This window comes from Centrocercus urophasianus, unplaced genomic scaffold (assembly GCF_019232065.1).
Source record: "Centrocercus urophasianus isolate 14NV4802_14NV808 unplaced genomic scaffold, USGS_Curo_1.0 seq_9, whole genome shotgun sequence".
Classification (NCBI taxonomy): Eukaryota; Metazoa; Chordata; class Aves; order Galliformes; family Phasianidae; genus Centrocercus; species Centrocercus urophasianus.
The window spans coordinates 28424221-28437227 of NW_024885532.1; the positions used below are offsets into that span (position 1 = coordinate 28424221).

Sequence of the window (13007 nt, forward strand, 5' to 3'; positions counted from 1 at the left end):
TGTAAGTAAAACTATATTGTAATAGGTATTTTCAGTGAAAACAAGATGGTGTGTATGCAGCTCTCAGTCTGATTCTTATCACTCTTTGCCTGCAATGGGAACTTTTAGAAATATAAAATCATTACAGCCCTCCCAATGAGTTAAAGGTATGCTGGAAGCAGTGCACTGCAACAAGGACATGCAGAGTACATCCTCAGCTCTAATGAACAGTTCTTCTGTGAGTATTTGCATATGCTCCAATATGCCATTAGTGTATGTGATTTTAGGTTTTCAGAACATAAAAATAATAGGTTAAAATGAGATATAAAAAGGCTAATAAACATGTTGTTCTGAATATAAGCAATTTAAGGGAGGAGTTATAATTATCTGTATATCTCTACACAATCTGTCCCTGACCGAATTTTCATTTGCTGGAGAAACAGCAAATTTAAATACCTACAAATCTTCATTTGCCCATTTCTTGTTTATCATGCAGCATATCTCCTGAGTTCAGAGCACGATTATTCCAGAGCTGGCTGGAGCCCTGAGGATATGTGGTTTTGAAAAATGACATGGCTGATTTGCCACTCTCCTCATTTCCTTTGCTTATTTTCCTATACAAAGCTCCATTCTTCCTCAGAAAAACCTAACAGTAGTTCCATTTTCCTCGGCCATTTGGGTATCATCAGGACAAGCAGGGTTTGACTAATGCAGCACAGCCTTGGGCCTAACAACACATTTGCAATCGCAGCACTGCCCCATGTTCACGTGACTTGTGGTGATGAAAGGTTAACAAAACCGATCCCACGTTCCCTGTCCACCAAAAACTCAACCAATGTTCATCTGCTGAAGGGACGTGGCTGCCGTGAAGGCTCACCAGCTAGAAGAGCTCACGCTGGTGGATGGTGTTGGTGACATCCCAATTTCTAGGCACTGTTGCAGTTCTTGGCTTGCATTGTTTCCAATTCATGCCTTGTCAGAGGTGTACCAGGAAGTCCATATTTCACAGAACTGCTTCTCTCTGTCATCGCTGTGGCTCAGGGAGCCAGAACTACATTAGTTCCAGTCAGAATTTTTAAGCTTCTCCTAGGAACAGTCAGGACAAAGACACACTTTAAAACCAGCTAATGACGTTTTGAAATCAGAATTTTTGTCGTTAGATAGATGACCCTTCAGAGTCCCTTCAGAGAGGCATTCTTCAGTAGTGCTTGATACTTTTCAAAAGGAAAGGCCCATGACTTCCAGAAGATCAATCCCTCCTGAGACATTTGTTGATGGAAACATCACAAACTTTGGCCTTAAGCTGTATGGAACATTTGCTAGTGATAGAGAGGAGGGCTACCAGAGTGAAAGCATTTGTTCTACCATGTGCTTACCAGAAAGGTAATTAAATTTTCATATACCTATAATTACCTGTTTTCCTGCTTTTTAACTAAAAACTGCCAATGCAACGATTACTCCTCATTGTTAAAAAGATTCAACATCCAGCATGAAAAATACATGCCAGCATTTTACTCTGATAATGATTTATAGTCATTAGGTTTTATACCCATGAAGGACTGGTTTGCTGACATCCCTTAACAATGCTGCAGGCATGCTGAACTGTAATAGACTGTCTATGTAAGTACATGTAATATGCCCAAATGAATACACTGGTGTTTTTAATGAATAAAGACTGAAACTAAATTTCTGGTACTTCTAAGGCTCAGTCAAAGCAACAGGTCCTTTTCATGTCTCAAGGGAAGAACCTTAATAATTTTACTCCTCTCTGATATCTGAATTAATGACTGTCATCTGCAGTACTCTGAAGAAAAGAAAATCTCCCTCCTGTTAACACAACACACTTTGTACTTGTAAAAGAGAGGATGAAAGAGACCATTTATCTCAGAGTTTAATATATTTGAATAGAGCTTCAGAAGTCATTGCCTACTGAGAGGCGGATGTTGACCTTTTGACTGAATGCTTGTACACTGTGCAGAAATAACCTGGAAATAACTATTCTGCTTGTTTTAAAGGGCTCTGCAACAGAGCTTGTATCAATGCTGTGCTTCCAGGGAAACTGGATTATTTGAGTTCTGGATGAGCTTCATCCTGCCAGGCACTGGGCACTCCCCTGTGATTCAGATTTCTATATCTCTTTTGTTTTTATTTATTGCAAGTTGGAAATAAATGGTTCATTTCTTTCCAGATTTTTTTTTTTTTTAAAAAAAAAAAGCTCATTTGTTATTTGTGGACTATGCCTTAGGCACTCTGAGTACAATAACATTTCTAGTAGCATCCAGTAGTAGATTTCAGAGTTTTTCTTGATGGGGTGGTTATTTGGTAGTGTCCAAAGCAGATAATTCTCTATGGAGGAAAGATGAAAAGATGGAGTGCCACAGGATAAATTCATAGCATAAGAAGCCAAATTATAGAAGGTCTAGAGAAGAGTTTTGAAAAGGGCCTCTCTTGGCTTGCATTTATTGCATGTGCCACGTAAAGATCTCTAGGGTAACTTTTTGATATTACATGGTATATTACAGATATATATCTCAGCTCCACTGCTTTCATAGAACTGTAGAATCATTTCTTATTTCTGAGACCGAGGCTAAGAAGCAAAGAGCTGGTTTAGATATTTCTGTACTGCATTCCATTACACCATTTGGAAATTTTTGTTGTTTGAGTTTCTCAAAAAAAGCAGAGCTGTTAGTTGACAAAATGTCTACAAGGACCCCCTCTATGGGGAAAATATCATCTGACACCATAAATCTGATGTAGCCAGCAAAACAAGAAAGTAAGCAGAGGTCTGGAATTTAAGAACTGAAACTGGTAAACAGTTGAGTGTAACTAACTGATCTCAAGATCTTTAAAGAGAAGAGAAGAAATAACTAAAGAGCAGAAAGTAAACAGGGAACTTGTTCAAAATAGCAATTCAGGCCTCAAATATGCACATTGGCTTAAGATACACTTCCTTCTGTACATAAATAAGAATTTTGATACCTCTAAAGCAGCTGTCACTAAAGTATTGCTAAGTGTTTTGACTTCTCCTGGTTGCAAAAAAAATACAACACCTAAGCTGACTCAAAAAAGGAATAATTCAAAAGAACTGTGAGAACTAAGTATTTATTAAAACAAAACAAAAATGGCATGGTGAAGCAAGAGATATAAAGGTTGAAAATACTTCAATATTCATCTGAACACTTCATATATTTCATTTGAAGCTCTAAAAAATTAAATAGATTAATCAAAAGATGTGAACAGTCCCCAGCTTAAATGGATTCCTTTATTTCAGATTCATACTGGGTCATTCATCAAAAATGTTTTTAAGGAAAGTGTTTTTTACAAAAAATAAGAAAATATTACTTAACCAAAACTGCGGACTGCGTAGGATTCCTGTTGACCATACTGCACATAAGGGTCACAAGGGGTTCCTCCAAGATAACTTCGGCTCCCTCTGAAATACCTCACGTTCATCGCAGCTGACATGGTCCTCTATCACAGCCGTTTATATCTCATTGATCTTGCAGATCTCAAGAGGAGGAGTCTGCCCTCTGGCACAGCCCTTGTAGTAATGGGCCTTTATTGTGGGATCACCACTTCTTTAGCATTCATTACAGGCGCTGATCAGAGATGGTGATAAAGACATCGTGAGCGTCCAAAGCCAATACTGAAGTGCAAAAATAAAGCGTGGATAAAGTAGCATTTTGAACGAGTACATATATTTACTGCTGACATTTCCATACAAATTATTTTGTGGTATTAACTTCAAAAGGTGTAGCGGGAGCTTCAATTTGCTGCGGTTCTGGTCTGATAGGTATGGAGACACCAGAGGGTTCTGCAGTACTGAACTCAGAGGTGTTCAGACAAACCTTTGTGCTCATAGTAACAAGAGCTAGTGTGAGCTTACACAGTTTAAAACTAATTGCCCAGCCAATGTCCTCATTACCATATTGATGCAGTTCATAAATCAAAGCCCTGCCTATTCAGACTGTTTACCAGCCTTGGATTAAGCAGTGTATTTCAACTGACAAATGTAGCATGCTGCCAAAACGCTGCAGAAACTTTAAAAGACTGACAGCAGTATAAACCTGGGGAGCTGCAACACCACAGACTGATATAACATACGTGGCTCTGAAGAACTCGCTCCTGTTTGTTTTCTGAGCGTTCTCTGATTTAGCCTTAAAACTTTCCATAACAACATATTGCAGTTAGGGATACAGATTCCTTACACAGAAGAGGGCTGCTGTTGGTTTGTTGATAAATTTGGCAACAGAAACAAGAGCTAAGGCATGGAAAGGACTGAAGATTCTGCTGCAAGGTAAGTTTGAAGCAAAAGTAGGGCTCTGGAGAGTTGGTTTGGTTAAGATCATTGGCTTATCCCTATTAAGGAGGACCGTGTGCATAGGGGAGAGAAGAGGAGAAGAGTGGACATTTGCAATGAAATGCAGCTCCTTTAAAAACAGAACTATTAGGAAGAGTTCAGCTTATAAAAATAAGTCTTGATGATGCCTGTTAAAACCTCTACAACCTCTTCAGTTGTTTGTATAAATTCAATCATGACAATTAGTAAAGAAAAAAAACAATATTTTATGGATGGAAAATGAAATAAGGCATGACTAAGACATGCTTTTGTGTGATAAAAAAGGTTTGATTCCAGTTTGCATCTCTCTTGCTACCTATGTGGTCACAGTAGACGCAAGCTTCCATTTGCTTATACAGACACTGGATAATAATAAGTGAAATTAATCTGATATCTTCTTCATAGAATCATAGAATCATAGAATCACCAAGGTTGGAAAAGACCTAAAAGATCACCCAGTCCAACCGTTCACCTATTCCCAATAGCTCCTACTAAACCATGTCCCTCAACACAACATCCAGCCTTTCCTTGAACACCGCCAGGGTCAGTGACTCCACCACCTCCCTGGGCAGTCCGTTCCAGTGCCTGACCACCCTTTCTGAAAAGTAATACTTCCTCATGTCCAGCCTGAATCTCCCCTGCCGTAGCTTGAAGCCATTCCCCCTGGTCCTATCACTAATGACACGAGAGAAGAGGCCGACCCCCAGCTCACTACAACCTCCCTTCAGGAAGTTATAGAGAGCAATGAGGTCTCCCCTGAGCCTCCTCTTCTCCAGGCTGAACATTCCCAGCTCCTTCAGCCTCTCCTCATATGGCCTGTGTTCCAGACCCCTCACCAGCTTTGTTGCCCTCCTTTGAACACGTTCCAGGGCCTCAATATCTTTCTTGCAGTGAGGGGCCCAAAACTGGACACAGTACTCGAGGTGCGGCCTCACCAGTGCTGAATACAAGGGAACAATCACCTCTCTGCTCCTGCTTGCAACACTGTTTCTGATGCAAGCCAGGATGCCATTGGCCTTCTTGGCCACCTGGGCACACTGTCGGCTCATATTCAGCCGAGCATCAATCAATACCCCCAGGTCCATTTCCTCTATGCAGTCCTCCAGCCACACCGCCCCAAGCCTGTAGCGTCGCCTGGGGTTGTTGTGGCCAAAGTGCAGGACCCGGCATTTGGCCTTGTTGAAACTCATCCCATTGGCTTCAGCCCAGCTCTCCAGCCTGTCCAGATCCCTCTGTAGGGCCTCGCTACCCCCAGGCAGATCCACACTTCCAGCCAATTTGGTGTCATCTGCAAACTTACTGAGGGTGCACTCGATGCCCTCATCGAGGTCATCAATAAAGATATTGAAGAGGACAGGCCCCAGCACCGACCCCTGGGGAACACCACTCACAACCGGTCGCCAGCTGGATTTGACTCCATTTACCACCACTCTCTGTGCCCGGCCCTCCAACCAGCTCCTTACCCAGCCAAGAGTGTATCCATCCAAGCCTCTGGATGCCAGCTTCTGCAGGAGAATGCTGTGGGAGACAGTGTCAAAGGCTTTGCTGAAGTCTAGGTAGACCACATCAACAGCCTTTCCCTCATCCACCAGATGGGTCACTAGATCATAGAAGGAGATCAGGTTGGTCAAGCAGGACCTGCCCTTCATGAACCCATGCTGGCTAGGCCTGATCCCCCGGTCACCCTGCACATGCCGCATGATCTCCCTCAAGACAATCTGCTCCATAACCTTCCCTGGCACCGAGGTCAGGCTAACAGGCCTGTAGTTCCCCGGATCCTCCTTACGACCTTTCTTATAAATGGGAGTCACATTGGCAAGCCTCCAGTCATCTGGGACCTCACCGGTCAACAAGGAGCGTTGATAGATGATGGAAAGCGGCTCGGCTATCACCTCCGCCAGTTCCCTCAGCACTCTCGGGTGGATCTCATCTGGCCCCATCGACTTGTGGCAGTCCAGTTGGAGCAGTAGGTCTCTGACTGTTTCCTCCAGAATCACAGGGGGGTTAGTGTGCTCCCCAGCCGAGATTACCAGGTCAGAGAGAGGAGTATCCTGAGGATAACTGGTCTGACTTTTAAAGACAGATGTAAAGAAGGCATTCAGAACCTCTGCCTTTTCCTTATCCTCAGTAGTCACATTCCCAGCCTCATCCAGCAAAGAGTGGATATTCTCCTTTGTCCTCCTCTTACTGTTAATGTATTTATAAAAGAGTTTTTTATTCCTTTTCACGCCAGTGGCTAGGTTAAATTCAAGCTGGGCTTTTGCCTTTCTGATTTCACCTCTACACATCCTAACAACTTCCTTGTATTCATTTTGAGTGGCCTGTCCCTCTTTCCACAGGCGGTAGATTCTCTTTTTCTCCCGGAGCCTCAGGAGCCTTCTTACCATAGGCAATGATGTATTTTCTTTTTGCAAAGCAGTAAATAATGTTAAAGAAGCCTATTTCCCTCTTTACGTGATTCTGAACAGTAAACGCAGTGCAGTAGCAGTGTCTGCCCCTATAAAATGCCAAAATAACATCCGTTTTCCAGTGTCTTTTGCTGCTGATGCACGTCAGGCCCAGCAGAGATTTCTCAGAGGGAAGAATGCAACTTTAGAAGCCAACCAAAATATATCCATTTGCAGGCTGTTGTAAAGGACAATTTTGTACTGACATACAGCTTTCAATAGACAAGAGCTAAGTAGGAAAGAAAATTGCTCGTTATTTACCTAACCTGTAGAGTGAGAAGTGGATGTCTTCTGTTTTCTCTTTCATTAGTTTGAAAGGAAATTTAGAGATGTTAATATGACCCTTAATTCCTCCACTCTGGGTATAAATACCAAAGATATCCAACGTGGGTATCTTCCAACATGAGAAAACTGTATCTTTCATCCTCTTTCCTCTTATGCAAAATGAAGATTAATTTACAGTCTATTGAGCATCCCTCAAATGTATGTAATGGAATTCACATTACAGGCTGTAGAAACAGTGCTGGTATTTAAGCTGGAGGAAGCAGGAGCTCAGATCTCTGTGACTTCTCCTGCAGAAATGCTGTTTCCTGACTTTGGTTTGGACTGCTTACTTAGATGAAGAACTAGGATTTTAACAATGCTAAGAACCTCAACCTGAAGGGAGACAGCTATTTATTTATTTGTTTATTTTCCCTATATAGTTTATTCAGTGTTGCTTTTAAAGTATTTATTATGTGTTGGTTCATTTTTGGGGCCTCTGCTTATGACCAGTGTCTGTGTATGACTGGCTGCCTTTTCTGTCTTATGTCGATTCCACCAGTCATATAAAAACAAAGGCAAAGTGTTCCAAAACAGTATATTAAAAAAATCTGTTTTTTTATTTAATAACATAGATTACAGATAAATGTATATGCACACACGTACCTTTCACCCCTTCTTTCCCATGAGCATTGGGATCTTCAGCAACTTCACCGAAAGTTTCATTTCTCAAGTAGTTCAGATTGTAATCTTAAATCCCTTGAAATTGCCTCCTGAAAGCATGTAGTCAAACAACCTCAGGCCAACATGTCATTAGAAGCTTGATGCTGTGTTTCATAGGCACAAGACAAAATACTTGAGGCAGTATAGTGAATAAAAAAGTAATAAGTTGAATGCAATACTAAAAGAAGTCGACTGGCTGAAGGAAGGCCAGATCTTACATGGGACACTTCATTTGTAGAACCATGCAGAAAAGCATCTATCCGCAGATCCCCATTCATACCTCACTCCTTTCTGCTACTTTATTTTAAGGAGATGCAATTGGGTATGCAACAGGCATAAGATGTTTCCAAGGCCACGTTTAGTCCTTCACTTCACTAACGGTTAAGCATGGATTCTGCTTAGGACGGTAACCGCTCTGCACAGGATGAACACAGCAGAATGACTGGCAAAGTCAAGGTCCTCATAATGTAAACTAGCTTAGGCTCAGCATTTCCCATCCATTTAAGTTCTTAGAAATTGAGTGAGCTGTCTTGCAGAGACATTTGCTCACCTGAGTTGCAATTAAGCCACTACTCTGCATAGTGGTGAGGTGACCATGACGGCGCTGTTGAGAATGCTGATGATCCTAAGGTCCAGCTGGTATAAGAGCATCAGTGAGGATGGTGGTTGGAAAGCAGCACAGCTGTAACAGTCAAACAGGAGTGTAGGCCCAGCTACGTTAGCAAAGTGTCACTTTATCGTTGTTGTTAATTGAATTTGAGATTACAATGCAAAATGAGCTTCTGTCACAGTGGAGGTGGGACCAGCAAGGAAAGGGTTGGTGGTGCAGGCGTCTGTGGACTGTAAGCACTTGTAAGCTGAACTATAAAGTAATTCCTGTAAAATGGCTGCCTCGATATGTGTCTTCATTTGCTGAGCAATTCATTCATAAACATTCCAAATTCTTTGCTGACTAAAATACTGCTTAACTTCCATGAAAGCAATCAGGTGCGTCTAAGGGCTGTCTCCCTCATTCATGCAATGAGTCAGGAGGGATAGAGATTTGGCAGAAACTCTGCCTGTGGATACTTCAAGGTGAAAGATGTAATCTGCTGCTACTGGCAGGCAGGAGCCATCACGCAAATAGAATGGTGTTGCAGCTTTTGCATTTTTGCTGTTTGCTCCAATCAAAGCAGTACAGAAAAAGACAACAAAAATTATAGTATAGCTCAGCAGTCTTCTCATTCTCTAATGGCGATTCATCCCTTCCTTTTGCTGGCTTGGCTTGCGAGTAACTGATTTATACTCACACCATGAATTTTGTGCATCCAGGAGCCTACGCTACAGCTCTGCCTTGCAGCACATGAGACATTCTGTCTGCAAGGCACGATCCTACTAATATATATAGAAGTGAAGACTTGTGAAGTCTTGGCAGCAGATGTAGGACTTGAAGAAACAGACAAACAATAAGAATTTGCCACGTGACATGGAAAGCTAATTTTGGTCTTCCTTCCTATTGCTTGGAAGTGCTACATGAAAAGGCATTTCACGGCCTCCCTTTTCAAAACCTGACAGTCTCCAGAGCAGTGTGTGCACAGGGAGTCTGACTCCAGGTGCTCCAGGTGATAAAGCAAAGCACAGCGTTCAGGTCCTGTTCAGTATGAAGAATGAGGTCACACTGTATTTTTAGAAGCACCTTGTGTTGCTGTGAAGCATGCTCTTGCTCTACTTTTATTTTTTTCCCCTCTCCTTTTTTTTTCTCTCTTTTACTGTGAATAATTTGGCTGGTGCTTGCAGAAGGCTGTTTTAGCCCCAGGGATTCTCACACATACTTCTGTTGACAGAGCTCTTGTGCAGCAAGCAAGCTGAAATGCCTTTTGTTAAGGATCTGCTCATTTCTTTTTCTGTTCTGCCCCAATGCTTGGAGGATCTTTTGGCTACTGAGTTCCTGTTGTTACGCTCATGGAAATTAACTGAATTGAAAAATATGAGGTTACCTTGCAAAACAGGTAAAATTATCGACAGGGAAAGAAAATCCTGCTCTCCTAATTTGCTGTTAGTCTGTACGTTTCATATTCTCGTGGCTTGTTTGTTTAATTTTTTAGGGGAAGATTGTTTAAGTCGCTGGGAAATATTAAACAAAGTCATTGTGAAAGGCAGACAAATGCATTAGGGGCTATGGGGTAAAAACTCTTCATTTTGGGTGAGTGCTCTTCCATTGTAGCCCAGACCAGGGCTTGCTTTGCTGGTTTACTCTGTCAGTTCATGTTTAAGTAGACTTCTAAAAAGTAAGAAATTTCCACACATTCACATGCTATGCAATGCCAAAATGCATAGTGAAATGCAATTTCAGTGGGTATTGAAATGCACTGATACTTAATCAGTATTTGCAGGTTAGTCTAGGTGACTTGTTGTTACAATAACCCTATGAAATAAAGCACAGTAATTTCCCCAGAAAGCAATTCCCCTCGTAGTAACTCAAGAAAATATAAATGAGTAAAATTCTCCTATTTCGTGCTTAGCCTAATATGTGTTTTTTATTTTAAGTTTGTGCAAAACTTGGTGGTTTAATACACATTTTGGTTGTCTAGACAAAGGAGATTCAAGCCAATGGAGGGTGATACACAGAAATTTAGCTGTGCATCTGCACAGATACCTTCTCTCTTACCAGACCACAAGGAAACTTTCCTTCCACATCACTGCACTATCTGTACCTCAGATCTGTATTAATCCATTGCTGACTTGTAAGAAGCTTTCCTTAGAAAACGAAGTTCCATTTCTGTGTCAAATGCATGTGTATAGAAAGCTGAAGTTGATTATCACACTCAGATACAGATTTCGTATTTTACTTTAAAAAATCCCATACTGCTTTTTTGTGTGTGTGTTCTACCTTAGGCTGTTTTGGAGTCAGTTTTAGTAGAACAGTTTGCTGTGGTAGTCCCTGCACTGCTCTTCCTACTTAGAAAATGCACCGATACGCCCAAGAGATTTTTGTTACTCAGCATCTGATCCTAGCAGCAGGAGGTCGCTGCTGGTACAGCTAATGCTACAGTATATACTGAGAATCACATTGCATATGAAATAACTTCCCTGCTTATGAAGACCTTTTTCAGAAAGATTGTTATTTTTCAGAACTTTTAAGTGCGTGCATTCATAATTCTGGTGGTCATTATATTATTTTGGAGGTCTGTGTTACGGGCCTTTTACGACATGTACAGATTTAGCTCTGAATGCGTAAGCCTCTCTACGTTATACATTTTGGTATGGGCAGGATTTCCAACCTACAGTTCTGCCAAAAACATTCAGTTTTTAGGAGCTTTAAAGGTCTATTTTTTTATTTTTATAAAATGCAGAATCTGATGTTTTGTAGAAGGGTGCTTCTTTTGCCCATCTCTCCTAGCTCCAGTAAAGAAAGATGTTCCAAGGATGTATGGGTAAACTCTTCTATCATTTTCTCTTCATAGATTCCTTGCCACACTTGCACAAAACCCATCTGCTCCTGCATGCTTTCTTTGTCCCAGTTTCACTGCGAGAAAGAGACAAATAAAGAGTCCAAGGCAGGAAGCAACCCTGATAAAAGGAAAATCTTTTTCATGCCTTTTGTAATTAAACTGTAGAATCTAGAGCTTCACGCCACATCCTTGAAAACTGGAAATCACTTGAGAGAAAGAACTTCATGAAATGTAAAATGAAGCTGGGAGTTTACTTTTGCTGCTAGATTATTCAGTGATAACAGCAAGTACAGTTTTTTTTTCAGGGATTATAATTCATGTTTTGGAGTTTAAAGCACCATAAAGTAGTAGAAATAAAAAGTAATCTCAGAGCTCTTTTGATGCCTTCTGGGTTGTATTCTTGAATAGCAGCATCTCCTTTCTTGTTTCTGGCTCTGAGAGTGGGAATGTGGGTGCTGGCAGTATGCCTTCCAGCAGGATAGAGCTGCCAGGGGGCTGAAGAGCAGCATTAATGGCTTAGATAATCGTCAGTAGTCACCTAGATGGCAGAAGGCTTTCTCATGTGCCTAAAATAGCTTGTGAAAGGTTAGTTACCCCAGGCATTCCTACAAAGGGTGTCTACTTTTTCAAAGGCATTGTACTCGGTTCATGTAGCACTAGGGAGAAAGAAGCAAGAGCGTTCAGTGCTTCTGAAAGTGAAGTCACCTCTATTTAGATGACCTTCTTGAAGCTTCTGAGCAAATAAGCCTTCCAGTGCACTTTTGTCATTTACATGTAGACATTACAGTCTGCTATTATTGTGCAAAAAAAAAAAAAAGACATGGGGAGAAATTCTTCTTGGGAGATATTTAGATTGGATATAAGGAAGAAGTTTTTTACAGTACGGGTGGTGAGGCACTGGCACAGGTTGTCCAGAGATGTGGTGGATGCCCTGTCCCTGGAGACATGGTCAGGCTGTATTGAGCTCTGAGCAACCTGATCAAGCTGAAGGTGTCCCTGCTCATTGCAGGATATTTGGTCCAGATGACATGTAAAGGTCCCTTCTTCTTGCCTTTATCTGCCCATCTAAAAGTTGTGTGAGTTGTGCAAGCATTCTGTCTATCCCTCCTTTATAGTTTGGAAAAGAGGTTCATGCTAAGAGGGAGACTATGTTAAAATAGTCATTTACCTTCAGGAAGCATTTTCCTCCCTGTACTGACTCCAGCAGGAGGCCAGTCAGCTAACAATAATGTCTGACTTTTCATAGCTAACAATAACTGAGAGGAATGCTTTTCTAAATAGTGCATACCAGCATGCTTGCACCTTTTACAACCAAAGAGCAAATAGCAATGGTAATACACAACAAATCCAAATTTACTATATACACACAATATTATTTCTGTTACTCAAAGTATGCCTATAAAACTGAAATATGTACTAACCAGCAATAAAATCTGCCTAGCTAGTACACCTTACTTAGCTTATGGCACATGCAGTTTGGCACATGCAGTGATAGGCATGTCACATGCCAGCATCTTGCTCTGCTTGCTTCCCACTCTGACAATCACAGAGCTGCCTTCTGACAAGTCTTCCCAGCAGTGACAGGCTTGCCACACACATCAAAGGCGTAAGTTTCTCTTCTTGTTTTGAAAAGCTTCTGTCCTCCTTGGCTGTCTCACAGATGGAGTACTGAAACAATCATTAAAATAAATACTATCAATATTCAATCTGTCACAGAAAAGTACATTACATATATGAGTGAATGTAAGCTATGTAAGCGATGCAAGATGGGTCCCTCGGCTGCTCCTCTTACCGTGTTGGAGGCCCACGCACGTGCTGTGAGTCCAG

The 13007-nt window shown here is 41.4% G+C and overlaps 1 protein-coding gene across 1 annotated transcript in view; it reads left to right on the top strand.

Annotated features, from left to right (window-relative positions):
* STARD13 (StAR related lipid transfer domain containing 13) overlaps positions 1 to 13007 on the top strand; it is a 299408-nt gene that overhangs the window by 34725 nt on the left and 251676 nt on the right. The gene's annotated exons all lie outside the window — the stretch shown is intronic.